This window comes from Macaca thibetana, chromosome 7 (genome assembly GCF_024542745.1).
Source record: "Macaca thibetana thibetana isolate TM-01 chromosome 7, ASM2454274v1, whole genome shotgun sequence".
NCBI classification, from domain to species: domain Eukaryota; kingdom Metazoa; phylum Chordata; class Mammalia; order Primates; family Cercopithecidae; genus Macaca; species Macaca thibetana.
This window is the reverse complement of record NC_065584.1, coordinates 167,368,991-167,382,783: the sequence shown is the minus strand read 5'-3', so window position 1 is coordinate 167,382,783 and position 13,793 is coordinate 167,368,991. Positions and strand designations below refer to the sequence as shown.

Below are 13,793 nucleotides of genomic sequence, written 5' to 3'. Positions count from 1 at the left end.
GGAGGCTGGGTATTCTTGGAAAAAGATCCTGCAACATTACCACATGGTATTCATTAATTATTCTCCAAAGGGATGTGGGGTCTTTGATGAAAGTAACTGTAGCTGATGAAAAGGGAATACCCAGACTGTTTGAGGGCCGTTTATATAGGATTACAGCTGACCCTGACCCCAGAAGACCCACAATGCCACGATGTCCCCTCTCCAAAAGACTGAGGATGTGTGAAGATTAGGTAATAAATGAATCCCTGGATAAAGAGGCTGCAGCCCCCTCTGGTGGTCATTTATCTGTCCCTAAATATGCAATTGATATAAGTATGCTTAGAAGCTAACAGAGCTCTCACTTTACTCCCTGAGCTGTAGGTATGAGCCACTATAGTAGGAAGAGCCCGGGGGAAGTCTCTGAAACTCCCTCTTCCCACTTTCAAGAGCAACGCAGTATTCCTTATTTCTAGACATCAAAAAATGAGAAAATAGGATCTTTCTATTTATCCACGTATTTATTATGTCAGTGGTCTTCATTCCTTTGTGTAGATCCAAATTTCTACCTAGTGTCATTTTTCTTCTGACCAAAGAACTGTTTTGAACATTTCTCAGAGTGCAGGCCTGCTGGTGATTATCCTGGCTTTTCTTTGTGTGAAAAAGTCTGTATTTTGTCTTCACTAAAGTTTTTGAAAATGTTTTATTCCGTTTTTCTTTTTCTTTTTTTTTTTTTTTTTTTTTTTTTTTGTAGAGATGAGACCTCACTATGTTGATCAGGCTGGTCTTGAACTCCAGGCCTCAAGCAATCCTCTTGCCTCAGCCTCCTAAATTGCTGGAATGATTACAGGCATGAGCCACCCCACCTAGCCTCACTGACTTCAACTGCTTTTAATCCCATATCTGCAGAGGTAACTATTTCATCTCTAGTCATTCTTTTTGTTTTATTTTGAGACAAGGTCTCACTGTGTTGCCCAGGTTGGAGTGCAGTGGTACAATCACAGCTCATGGCAACCTCGACCTCCTGTGTTCAGGTGATCCTCCTGCCTCAGCCTCCTGAGTAGCTGGCACTACAGGTGTGTGCCACTATGCCTGGCTATTTTTAAAAATTGTTTATAGAGATAGGTCTCCCTATGTTGCCCAGGCTGATCTTGAACTCCTGGGCTCAAGCAATCCTTGCATCTAAGCCTCCCAAAGTGCTGGGATTACAGGCGTGAGCCACTTCACCCAGCCAGGGTTTATTTTTTATTTTTTCATCAATATATCTTCCATTTCTCTCTTCTCATCATGATCAAACATTTTAGCCTTCTTGAACATATGGAGCATATTTATAATATGTCTTTTAATATCTTTGTCTGCTAATTACATCATCTCTGTCATTTCTGGGCCTATTTCTATTGATTTATTTCTCTCCTGGTTATAGGCACAATTTTACCTGTGGGTTTTTTGTTTGTTTGTTTGTTTTTTGGGACAGGGTCTTACTCTGTCACTCAGGCTGGAGTGCAGTGGTGTGATCTCATCTCACTGCAATCTCTGTCCCCCTGGTTCAAGTGATTCTTGTGTCTCAGCCTCCCAAGTAGCTGGGACTACAGGTGTGCACCACCATGCCTGGCTAAGTTTTATATTTTTAGTAGAAACAGGATTTAGTCATGTTGGCCAGGCTGGCCTTGAACTCCTGACCTCAGGCTATCCACCCAACCCAGCCACAGATCCCCTCCAATGACAAAACGGTTACCAGAGTCCATACCACTCCTGAGAAATACCGGACTGGGCCACCCAACCCTGGCGCCTCTGGGCTCCCCTCACCAAAGTCTTGTCAGTCAGCCCCCCCCCCCTTCACCAAGCAGCCAAGCCCCTGACCTCGCCAATCACCCCAGGGTGATGTTGGGCGGGTGACTCCTGGGGCTCCCTGTTCCATATTCAGCCCTCACATCCTGCTATGCCAAGCCTGACCTCCCTGGATTTTTTGGACTCGCCTCTCCAATGACCTGGGTCCCCCAGCCCCAGCCCCAGCTCCCACCCCCATCGCCAGTCATCCCTTGGTGACTTTGGGCTGGTGACTCCTGGGGTTCTCTGCTGCAGACTCTGCTCTCCCCTCCTGCTGACCCAAGTCCGACTTCCCTGGGCTCTTTGGACTAGTGTCTCTAAGGACCTGGGTCCCAGCCTTATGTCACCTTCCCACATCGTGGTTCAGTGACTCAGCCATTGCACTGATGTGGTTCCTCCCACCCCCAGGAGGAGTGGAATGTAGTGATGTCACAGTCCCCCTAGAAACTTTCATTACTGCTGCAAGACCAGCCTTTGATCTTACGACCCAGTCCTCTGAGCATTCTCACCCCATTTCTGGTTCCTCTGGTTGCAGCACAAATTTCCAGCTGGAAGGGAAATGGGGAATATGGGACCTAGGAACAAGAGGTTACTGGTTGTCTTATTCCCTTCTCATAGACATTGACAGTGGGAAAAGCCTACTCATCCCCCATGAACTCAAAACGTTGACAGTATCTCTGGGTGGCAATGGGGAAACGGGTTTGGTTTGGTTTTCTCCCAGGCTTCTACTCTCCAGAGAGACTTTAACATGTTTTTCTGAGTTCTCCACCTCATATTCTAATTCTCCACAGTTCTGGGACCCGACTGCCCTTCAGTCAGTGGTCTCTGAAGTGAGATTTGCTCATCTTCTGTGGAATAGGTCCTGGGAAACTGAATTTGACAGCTTGAATCTTCCTCATATCATCTCAACTTGGGGTACTTTGAGTGCCATGGGATAAATGTGGGAGATCTTTCTGAAGCATCAGTTTCCCTCAATTCTCTTGAGAGAGAAAAAACATTAATGTACTTAGAGATGACAGTCACATAGGTTTCTAAGAGTATACCAGACCTCTCTCTGAAATGAGGCTTGGGTTGTCCTCTTTCTGAAAAATTTCCAGATTTAATAAAAAAGCTGCCTTCTGCCATGAGGACACATTGATATAAAAGTTTGAGAGGTACTGGTGCACTTCTTCACACTAACAGACATGAGAGGATGTATGACTAAACCACAGAGTGCAGTTCCTGCCTACTTAATGTTTACCTTTCTACCTCTGACTCTGGATTTGGTCCCTGGCAGCTGCTGATTCATGGCAAAACCCCAGAGCTTGGAGTCAGAAGACCGAGTTTAAGTTCCATTATTGCCCCCCTCTTTTTTTTTTTTTTTTTTTTTTTTTTTGCCCATAATATCCATCCCTCTCAGTCACTAAGTGACTGTGACAACACCTTGTACAGTTGTTGGTGGCATTAAATCAGATGGTGTATAAGAGTATTTTGAAAAACTGTAAAGGAGGATGTGGCTGTAGGGGCTGGTAGTTCTCATGAGTATTACTGCTCTTCTTTCGCACAGCTTTAAGAATATCAGCAGAGGAACAGCCCTGGTGTTCCAGCAGGAGCAAAGACAAAAAAGAAAAAAACTGGAAGTAGCCCTGAGAAAACCATTTCTGGTGGTTGCCACTCACCTGGGGATGTGAGTCTTGGCTGGCCAGGCTCCTGGGTAATTGTTGAGATTGCTGGGTAATTGTAGAGAATTCTGGGTTTGAATCCTGCCTCTCCCTCTGCTAGGGATCTGATTTATGGCAAATTGCTTGAGCTGTTTGGGCCTGTCTTTTCACATCTATAAAATAGGGGTAATATTGTTTGACTTCCAGTTGTGAAGTTTAAATGAGATTCCTTGTTGTTGTTGTTTTTCTGGTAATCCCTAGTACATGGCCTGCTGTAAACACCCACGATACCCAGGAAATGGTCATTGCTGTTTGATTTTCCTCAACCCCCGTCTCAAGGGGAAGCTGGGCCAATGAGGACAGCCACTTGCCATTAGGCTGTCGCTTTAGGAGTCACTGAAGGGGGCCCAGGCTGTGGTGAGGAGAGCCACGGGCACTAGGAGTAAGAGAAGATCTAACTTGCCACCAGCTTGCTGGGTGGTCACAGAAAAATCACTTCTTCCCCTGGGCCTCAGTTTCCTCCTCTGTAAGATGATACTGGAGAAGATCAGTGTCTTTCAAACTTATTTTTTAGCTGGAGCCCCCTTAGTTCAAGTGAACCCTTACTCAGAAGTCTGGTTTTTTAATGGAGGTGGAGGTCTGGAGCTCTACCAGATTCATCACCCACATCCCGGGCCTGAGAAAAGGGAGCCAGTGAGCGTATTAAGAGCTGCATTGGTCAGGTGACTCCACTCTGTGACTGCACCACTCAGGGGACTTTTCCATCTATTTGTTCCTGCCCCTGGCAAGGCAGCAGGTGGCCGTTTGGAAGAATGGCACAGGCCATGGTTTTAATCTCCTCTGCTCTTCTTCAGCATTTCATTTCCTGAACCCACATCTTCCTCCCACGCTGACTTTCTTGTTTCTCTCTAAGCCGCTTCTGTCTTTCTCCCTGTCCTTGTTTCTCCCTTGTTATCTCCTATAGATTCAGGACATTCAGAAGGTGCTTGTGTCCAACCTTAACCATTCCAACGGGGTAGCACTCCCCCATTGGACAAGTGGAAGGTTAGGCAGTGCTGAGATCCCTCTCTGGCTTGCTGTCTCCAGCTGTGCATGCCCCTGAGGCTTCTCTAGTTTGGGGAATAGTTTGCCTCTGGCTTATTTTATGTTGCTGCCATTAATCTTTGGCCTGTTTATGTCTGCTTCTTCACCTGCTTGATTGATTGGGTTTTTTCCTTCCCTGCATCTTTTATCATCTTGGAAATGGTGAGACCTTAAAGTTTAAAAGTAGTTTGGGAATAACATACAGCGCAAGCATGTGGGATTTGGGGCTTTTTTTTTTTTTTTTTTTTTTTTTTTTTTGACAGTCTCACTCCGTCACCCAGACTGCAGTGCAGTGGTGCGATCTTGGCTCTTGCCTTAGCCTCCTGTGTGGCTGGGATTACAGGCAACTGCCTCCACACCCGGCTAATCTTTTTGTTTTTAGTAGATTTGGAGTTTCACCATGGTGGCCAGGCTGCTCTTGAAATCCTGACCTCAAGTGTTCCTCCCACCTCAGCTTCCCAAAGTGCTGGGATTACATGTGTGAGCCACCGTGCCCAGCCCCTTGCTGTTTTTATAGTTTCTCAATATCTATAGTTGTTTCCCATGTAAGTTTCTGTTTTTTTGAATTTCTCATTTTTATCACTCCTGCATCATCTGTTATCCTGAAGGATCTGGAGGTAAGGGGCCCTAGGCCAAGGTGCAGTGACACTACAGGCCAGCCCTCCAACCTTCTCTCACCAGCAGGGGCTGGGTGACCCTCTGCCAGCTGAGACAGCTCACATACACCCCAGCCCTAATGATTGTTATCTCTACCTCTCCCTGCAATCCTCCTCCAACTCATCTTCTTGGCATGCGCCTCAGAGCCGGTACCAAGAACTAGCAGTAGCTCTGGAGTCAAGCTCCACAACAATCAATCACCTCAATGAAAACATAGAATCATTGGTAAGAGTCCAGTGGGGTCCCCTGATTCCATGCTGCCAGTCCTAGGCTTTCGTTTCCCCATGGGGCCCTAAAGAAAAGGGCTGGGGGCCCCTGGTGCCAAGGGCAAATGGGGAGCTGGAGCACCCAGGCCTCACCTGGAGAGACCCCAGAACAAGGAGCATGCAGCATGGCTCTTCTGTCACTGCCCTTTTTGCCAACTCTCTCTCCTCCAGATACCCCTGCTCTAGTCCTTTCCACACACACACTGGGGTTGTCACCTGTCAGGGAAGCACTGGCCTGACTCATTGTCAAGGTCCCCGAATTTCTGCTCTGACTCTGTCCCTAATTTGCTCTTTGATTCTGTACAAGCCACCTCTTCTCCTTGGGCTTGTGTTTCACGGGGAGGTATGGCATCAAAGGTCTCTGTTAGCTCTGAGAGTCTGAGATTTAAAGGCCCCTAGAATGGAAACCTCACAGTCAAGGGCTCCTGTCTGTCCTTTTCCATCCTATATCTGCTGTGGAGAACCATACCTGGCCCATATGTGCTCAGTAAATGTCTGTTGAATGAACGCACCTTTCTAAATCACAAGCTGGCAGATGGGTGGGCCTTTCTCAGACTCCATCTCTAGAGATTTATGTTACTGTCCTTTCAAGAGAATCCAGATTCAGACTTTGAGTTCTGTGTCTATGGGCAAAAACCAACAAAGACCCAAATCTTCTGTCCTTGGGAGCTTGAAGAGAGTTGACCAGTTCGTGTTGCCATTGGGTCTGAGAACATTGCCTTTAAAATCCATTCCTGGCCCCGACTACTGCTTCCTGGTCTGGGGAATAGAGTTGGAGGGGCCACCCTTAGTCACCTGAATTTGACTCTCTCCACAGAAACAACAGAAGAAACAAGGGGAACATCAGTTGGAAGAAGTAATGTGATTTCTTTGTTTGCTCACAACATGACTGCTGGGTTTGGGGGGCACTCAGATGTAGAGGATGTAGAGGGGCCAGTCTCGTCTCACCCACTCCCAGCCTGGGGAAGAAGGCTCAACCCTCAGATTCCATCCCATCCCCATAGGGTCCCTGATAACTTAGTCCCATGAGTGGACCTGTCCTGGGGCATTGGTGGCATTCTTGGGGTACGTCTCTTACTGTGCTATCTCTACCTCCCCGCGGTAAGAGCTCTGTATTCCTCTTCCTACAGGAAAAGAAAGCAAACAATGACATACACAAAGCACAGACGGAGCAGTTAGAGATGAGTGGAGGGTGGGGAGTTTTCTCCTGTCTTTTGGAGAATGTTTCTTTCCTTCTCTTTCAGCACTTGCTTGGTTTTTCTCCCAAACGTTCAATTCCAGACAATCAACATCCTCACATTGGAAAAGACAGACTTGAAGACCACCCTTTACCATACTAAAGGTGCTGCCAGACACTTTGAAGGTGGGAATCTGGGCACCCCATCATCCTTCAACCTGGCACTTTGACAGGTCTTTAGGGGGAGTCCTTTTGGGCCCCATCTCAACCTCTGTCGTTACAGAAGAGTCCAAGGATCTGGCTGGCCACCTTTTATCCTCCTTACAGCGTATTCAAGAATTGGAGCAGGCTCTCACTGCTGTGTCTACACAGCAGCAGGAAGAGGACAGGGTGAGTCCAACCAGCTGCCCCATCCCTTGGCAGCCTGGCTTGCCAGATGGAGGAGTGAGCCTAAAGGTCCCTGCTGCAGGATGCAGTGTCCTGCCCAGAAGGCAGCAGGATCATTTCAAGCTGCTTTTGTGTACGGTTGTTAAAGGCAGCCTGGGGCTGAGTCAGCTGCTGTGGGTAAGTTGGGGGCACTGTGGGGAGTAAGCACTGGACACAGAGCTCAGAGGCCAAGTGCCTGCCCTGCCTTTACCTGGTTGTGGCCTTAGCCAAGTCCTAGGTGGGGTATTGGGTACCTGTACTGTGAAGGTACAGAAGAGTACCTTTACTATGTTACCATTTCTGTAGAGAGAGGAAAGGGGTGTGTGTGTGTGTGTGTGTGTGTGTGTGTGTGTGTGTGTGTGTGTGTGTGTACTATGATAATGTACATAAAACATGTCTCCAAGTGTTTGTAAAAAACTCAGGAGAGAGTAACAAGGTGCTTGGGAGACACTTCCATGGTATACCTTCTGAGTTTTGGACTATGCGAATGTATCATCCTTTCAAAAAGCAAACAAAAGATTAATTTCCCCCTCCTACCTGTGTCCCCACCCCCAGCAAGAAAAATGGGCTTAGAGAATGGGATAGACCTGGGTGTTCAAATCCCAGCTCTGTCTACGTGATCTTAGGCAAGAACTTAACCTCGAATACTCCATGTTTTTCATCTACACAATAGAGGTAATCCTAGTAACTGTCTCATATGGTGGTAGTGAGGATTAAATGGGATTGTTAGCGTGGTACCTGGTGAAGCACTCCATAAAGGTTAAAAGTGGTAGTAATAACAGTAATAACAATAGCAATATTATCTGATCTCTCTGGGCCTCTCTTAGCCAGCTGTAAATTAGATCTCTTTCCTTGTGCCTTCCAACTTTACTGAGTTCTTTAAAAACCAGGACATGGGCTTGGAAATGCCTTGATCTTTACTGACTGAGTTGTATATTGAGTCTAGCCCTAGCCCTTTTAAGGGGCACTGCCCCAGCTCCCCAGATCGAAACTTCTCACTCTTCACCATCCAGTCCTCGAGCCACAGTGAAGCAGTCCTTCAGCAGCAGTTAAGGCAGTCCTCAAAGGAGCGGGCGCTGCTGAACGCACACGTGACACAGGTGAGGCTTTGCAGAGGAGGGATGTGGAAGGATGATGACCCCAGCTGGCCAGGAGCAGTTGAGGACCAGTGACAGCCCTTCCTAACTTCTGTGCCCATTCTCGCAGATGACAGAGTCACTTAAACAAGTCCAGCTAGAGAGAGATGAATATGCTCAACATGTAACAGGAGAGAGGGCCCAGTGGCAGGAGAGGATGTGGAAAATGTCGGTGGAGGTGAGACCTGACCCTTCAGCCCCCCACCTTAGATAGGTCACCGGATCTTTCTGGGCATCTGTAAAATGGGAATAGTACAGCCAGAGGTGGTCATGGATCTGGGCTTTGTGGAGGTGGGGGCAGAGAGGGAGATGGTAGCTTGTCCAGCCACCAGCCCCTCTCTCCAGGGCCCTTCCCCTCTGTGCTTTGGGCAGGCTTGCACATTGAAGGAAGAGAAGAAGCGTGACATACATCAGATACAGGAGCTGGAGAGGAGCTTGTCCGAACTCAAACCCCAGATGGGTAAGATGGGGCTGGTGTGACGTGGGAGGAGGACCGGCATCAGAGGACTGTGGGGGTGGCTTAGAATGCCCCAGGGAGGTGGGTGGATGGAAGGGCTTTGAGGCAGAGGGAAAGAGGTCTGTGCCAGGAGACAGCAAGTTTTGTCATCTCCATGAGCCTCAGGGTCCCCATCAGCAAAGAGGGAGGAGTGCCCGTTGTCAGCCACCCATAGTGCTCTCTATCTGAAAGTGACTTGGCAATTGGCTACCATCAGGTTCAAGGAATCATTAGCAGTGAGGCCAAGTTTGGAAAGCCTGAGAGGAGCTGTGCATCAAGAGGAGGGTTTTATTTTTTTCTTTTTGGGTAGGGGGTGGTGGTTGTGGAATCCAGAGGCCCTTATTGTCTGCTTCCTTTCTCAGCTGACCCCCTGTCCCCAGCACCCCCAGCAGAGATATCTGAGGTGAAGCAGCTACAAGATGAGGTCAGGTACCTGAAGAAGAAGGTGGAGAGTTTGGAGGGAAAGCTCCATTCCCAGGTGGAAAACAATCAGGCCTTGAGTCTCCTGAGCGAGGAACAAAAGGAGAGGCTTCGGGATCAGGAGGAGAGCCTCTGAAAGCAGGAGGAGAGGAGGCTGCGGGAGCAGGAGAGGCTGTGTGAGCAAAAGGAGAGGCTTCGGAAGCAGCAGGAGAGGCTACAGGAGCATGGTGAGAGGCTGTGAAAGCAGGAAGAGAGGCTATGAAAGCAGGAGGAGAGGCTGCGAAAGGAGGAGGAGAGGCTACGAAAGCAGGAGGAGAGGCTATGGGATCAGGAGGAGAGGCTGTGGGAGAAGGAGGAGAGGCTGTGGGAGAAGGAGGAGAGGCTATGAAAGCAGGAGGAGAGGCTCGTGCTCTCCCAGAACCACAAGCTCGACAAGCAGCTGGCTGAGCCACATTGCAGCTTCGAGGTGGGTTGCCCCACCTGGGGAGCCTGCCCTTATCCCTAACCCTCCAGGCCTTTGTTTCCCCACCTGTAAAATGGGGCAGTGTAGCCCTCACATGAAATGGTACTTCTAAAGTCACCTGTGAGCCAGAGCTCATCAGGCCCTGCTCTGATGGCTGTTGGGGAGACGGGATGGTTTTTCTAACCTGCCTCCACCCTTCCCGGTGACATGGGAGGTAGACACCAAGTTCTGGGGTCTCCAGCTGCAGTGGCTGGCCACTGATTGCTTCTCTCTGTCCAGAACAATGAAAACCAGAGCGCACTGCAGTTGGAGCAGCAAGTAAAGGAGCTGCAGGAGCTGAGCGATGTGAGGCAGACGGTAGCCCCCACCCCATCCAAGGAGGGCTGGGAGGCAGACACCAGCCTCTGGGGAGGGGAGATGCCAGGCCAAAGGCAGCTCCAGCTGCGGGGCAGGTGACCCCAGCACTCTCCAGGGCAGCCCTATGACTGTTTCTTGCTTCCCGCCCTCTGACTTTTAGAGGTGGGTAGCCCTGGGCTCCTCCCAGGTCTGGACATCATCATCCCAACTAGAGGCTTGGATTCCCCCAATCACAGGGGAAGAGACAGTGGTATGAAAGGCTTCTTATGCCAGGCAAGGTGGCTCATGCGTGTAATCCCAGCACTTTGGGAGGATGAGGCAGGAGAATCACTTGAGGTTAGGAGTTTGAGACCAGCCTGGCCAGAAGGGTGAAACCTCATCTCTACTAAAATTACAACAACAACAAAAAATAATCCAGGCATGATGGTGCATGCCTGTAATGCCAGCTACTCAGGAGGCTGAGGCATGAGAATCGCTTGACCCCAGGAGGTGGAGGTTACAGTGAGCTGGCATTGCACCACTGCACTCTAGCCTGGGCCACAGAGTGGCACTCTGTCTCAAAACAAAACAAAACAAAAAAGCCTCCTTAGATTCAAACTGGATTCTGGCCTCGGTTCCACTGGTCACCATTCAACTACTTTTCATCTCTAAGTCTCTGTTTCTTTAACTTCAAAAGGAAGTTAGCATTTTCCTTATGGAGGTGCTGAGGATTAAATGAGATAATACATGGAAAGCATTAGGCATGTAGCACACGTAGCAGATGGTGGTTGGCTCCCTCTGCTTTTCCACCAGTCTGTGGCCTACAGTTTAAATGGTGGGAAGAAGGACATGAGATTTGAGGCTGGGGAAGGAGGCACGAGGTTCTAGGCAAAGTGGGGAGTCTCTTAGGCCTGGAGCAAGAGGCCAGGGGCCTGGGCAGGTGACAGAGCCCCACAGTGCCCTCGCTACCCTATTAATGGACCCAGAATCTGGAAGCCAACCACCACATGCCCTCATTCCCAGGGTCTTCCTGCAGATACAGCTGAAGACCCAAGAGTCTCAGAGTCTGCAGCAGCAGTGAGACTAGTACCTGGGTCACCTGCAGCAGTATGTGGCCACCTATTAGCAGCTGACCTCTGAGAAAGAGACACTGTACAGGCAGTTACTGCTGCAGGCCCAGCTCATGGACCAGCTGCAGCAGCAGGAAGCTCAGGGTAAAGCGGTGGCTGAGATGGCCCACCAAAAGTTGCAGGAGACCAAGGGGAGGGAGTTACAGAGGATGGAGTCCTGAGGGGGACGACCTGGCAACCTCCGTGCCTTCTCATTCTGTTTGTTTTCCGTCCCCTTAGGAGCACCTAGAAGCTGCCAGCCAACAGAACCAATAGCTAGAGACCCAGCTGAGCCTCATGGCTTTCCCTGGAGAAGGTACAGGAGACCAGTTAGAGGAAGACGAGAGAGCCATAGGAGGAAGGGGGGATTGTTAGCAGCATAGGATTGAAGAGTTGGAAGAGACCTTTAGAACAGCTGATCGTTGTGCCAACCGGGTGTCTGCACTGAGTTCGGCATCAATATGGTAACTTTCTGGGAGCAGGGGGCCACCAGGTTGCCTAAGGATGAGTGAACTGGCCCAGATCAGAGAGGGAGCAGGTCAGAACTCCCGCACTGACCGGTAATGTGACTGTGCCTGGGCAATATAGCAAGATCTTGGTTCTTAAAAGGAAAGATAAAGAACAGCAGCTCATTCCCCTCTGGGGAGGGGCTGGCTCAGGGTTACACAGTGAGGGTGGGGACAGAGGTGGGCCCACAGTACTTCCCTCGTTGGGTTGTCTGAGGACCCCTCTGGCCACCTCCCCACAGGAGATGGAGGAGGACATCTGGACAGTGAGGAGGAGGAGGCACCTCGGCCCATGCTGAGTATCCCACAGGACCAGGAGAGCTGGGAGGCCATGGTGAGCCTGACTTTCCCCTCCTCCCCTTTGCCACCTTCCTCTGTGGTCCCTCCCAGACTTCCTTATGCTCTTGGTTTCCCTACCTTCTGATTTCTCTGGACCCTCACCCCTTCTGGGAGCCAGTGGTCAGACACCATTTCACCTGTGACCAACAGGTGCACTCTCTGAAGCCCCAAGGGAAGGACTCGCACTCCACCTCCCTGCCCCGTTTGTTCTATGTATGCCCCTACAAGAATACTCACTTCTTGCCTTCAAGTGACATTTTCAACTCCCCTGGAGCCAGTGCCCAGGAGGAGCAGGCACGGCCATGTGGGCAGCAGTAGGTGGAAAGGCTGTGTTGCCCGCACCTGGTTTACCTGATGGCCTCAGCCTGGAAGGAGCCAGAGGCAGAGGACCCAGCTCCAGGGACTGGGAGTGAGTTTGTGTGTGGGGAGAGTTACCGGGCCCTGAAGAAGGCCATGGAGAAGGTGAAGGTGAGTGATTCCTGGCATGAGCCAAGAAAAGTGGTAGCGGGACAGACAGGTCACTCTCGAGATGTGACCCCATTATTTTGGCTCCAGAGTGGCTTTATGGACCCCCCGAAGGAGAAGGCAGATGGGAAGGAACAGGTGGAAAACCTAGAGCGTGGATTCATCCAGCTCTCTGGAGCGACAGATGGCATGAGTGATCGGGAGACATAGGCATGGCAGGGGGAGCTGCAGAGCCATTGGAGGGGCCCCAGTGTCTGAGCCCTGTCCTCTTGCAGGAGAGTACATCACAGTATATGAGAGCCAAGGGGTGGTGCTAAACATGTGGCACTGGGAGATGGAGGATGTCATCAGGCTGGCCCAGAACAAGGAAGAGATGAAGGTAGGGTGTGCAACACCTCTACAGGGGTGGGGGTGGGCATGGGCACTGGCACTGTCTCTGGTGTGGCAGCTGAGCACCCTTCCATTCAGGCGAATCTTCTGGAACTTCAGGAGCTGGTGTTGCCGCCCGTGGGCAACCACGAGAGGCATGGCAAATTCTTCACTGCTGTCCAGAACCCTGCTAATGAGCCCACTCCAGGGGCTCCGGCCCCCCAGGAACTTGGGGCTGCTGTCGAGCAGGGTGCTGAGTAGAGCCCTCAGGCAGGGTGGGCAGGCAGGAGCGGGGGAGGCTAGCCCTGCACTGAGATCCCCGCCTCCCTCTCTCCGAAGATTTTTGTGAGGTGAGCCTGGACGACAGCATGGAGCCTGCATCAGGAGAGGCCAGGGAGGGTTCTCCCCATGACAACCCCACTGCACAGCAGATCGTGCACCTGCTTCCTGTAATGCAGGACACCCAGGAGCACTCAGGCTTGGCCAGCAAACCCTGCATGCCATTCTTTTACTGGGCAACTGAGAACAGGGAGATAAACATCATCATCTAAGACCTGGACGAGAAATCGAAAACAAAACAAAACAAAACAAAAAAACAAAAAAGAAAACTTTGGGGTTAGTCTCCTACACAATTCATTTACTTCATTTGAATGTTAGAGCCACTCATGTTTATTTGTGTTTCTAATTTAATTTAAATTTATTTGTAAAAAGGTAAGGGAGAGTGGATCTTTTCCTGATGTTCACTCTGACATCCTTTAGCATTTTTGTTTTTTAATTTGATAATTGTAAGTCATTAGCTCACATATCGAGTTTGCCCTTACCTGGTGGGAGTTCAAGCACACAAAGACCCACTATTTGCACAAAATTATTCTTGCTGGTTTGGAATAGGCTGCCATGCTTTTTTTGATGTTATTGCGGCATGTATATTCATTATGGAATTCAGATAAAATTTGCTTATGCTCTGATATTATGTTTGATCGGATCCTAATCACAGTGAGCTCTTCATTAGCTCAATATGTGGTTTTCCCTCAAGTGCGCACTGTTTCTTACTTTGTAATATGCCACTGTGAGTACTGACATTTAGAGTTGTTTAAAGGCCGAG

The 13,793-nt window shown here is 49.7% G+C and overlaps 1 pseudogene; it reads left to right on the top strand.

The window, feature by feature from the left end:
- The first annotated feature begins 2,189 nt into the window (after nt 1-2,189).
- LOC126959325 (golgin subfamily A member 6C-like) lies at nt 2,190-13,242 on the top strand (annotated as a pseudogene).
- The last annotated feature ends 551 nt before the right edge of the window (nt 13,243-13,793 follow it).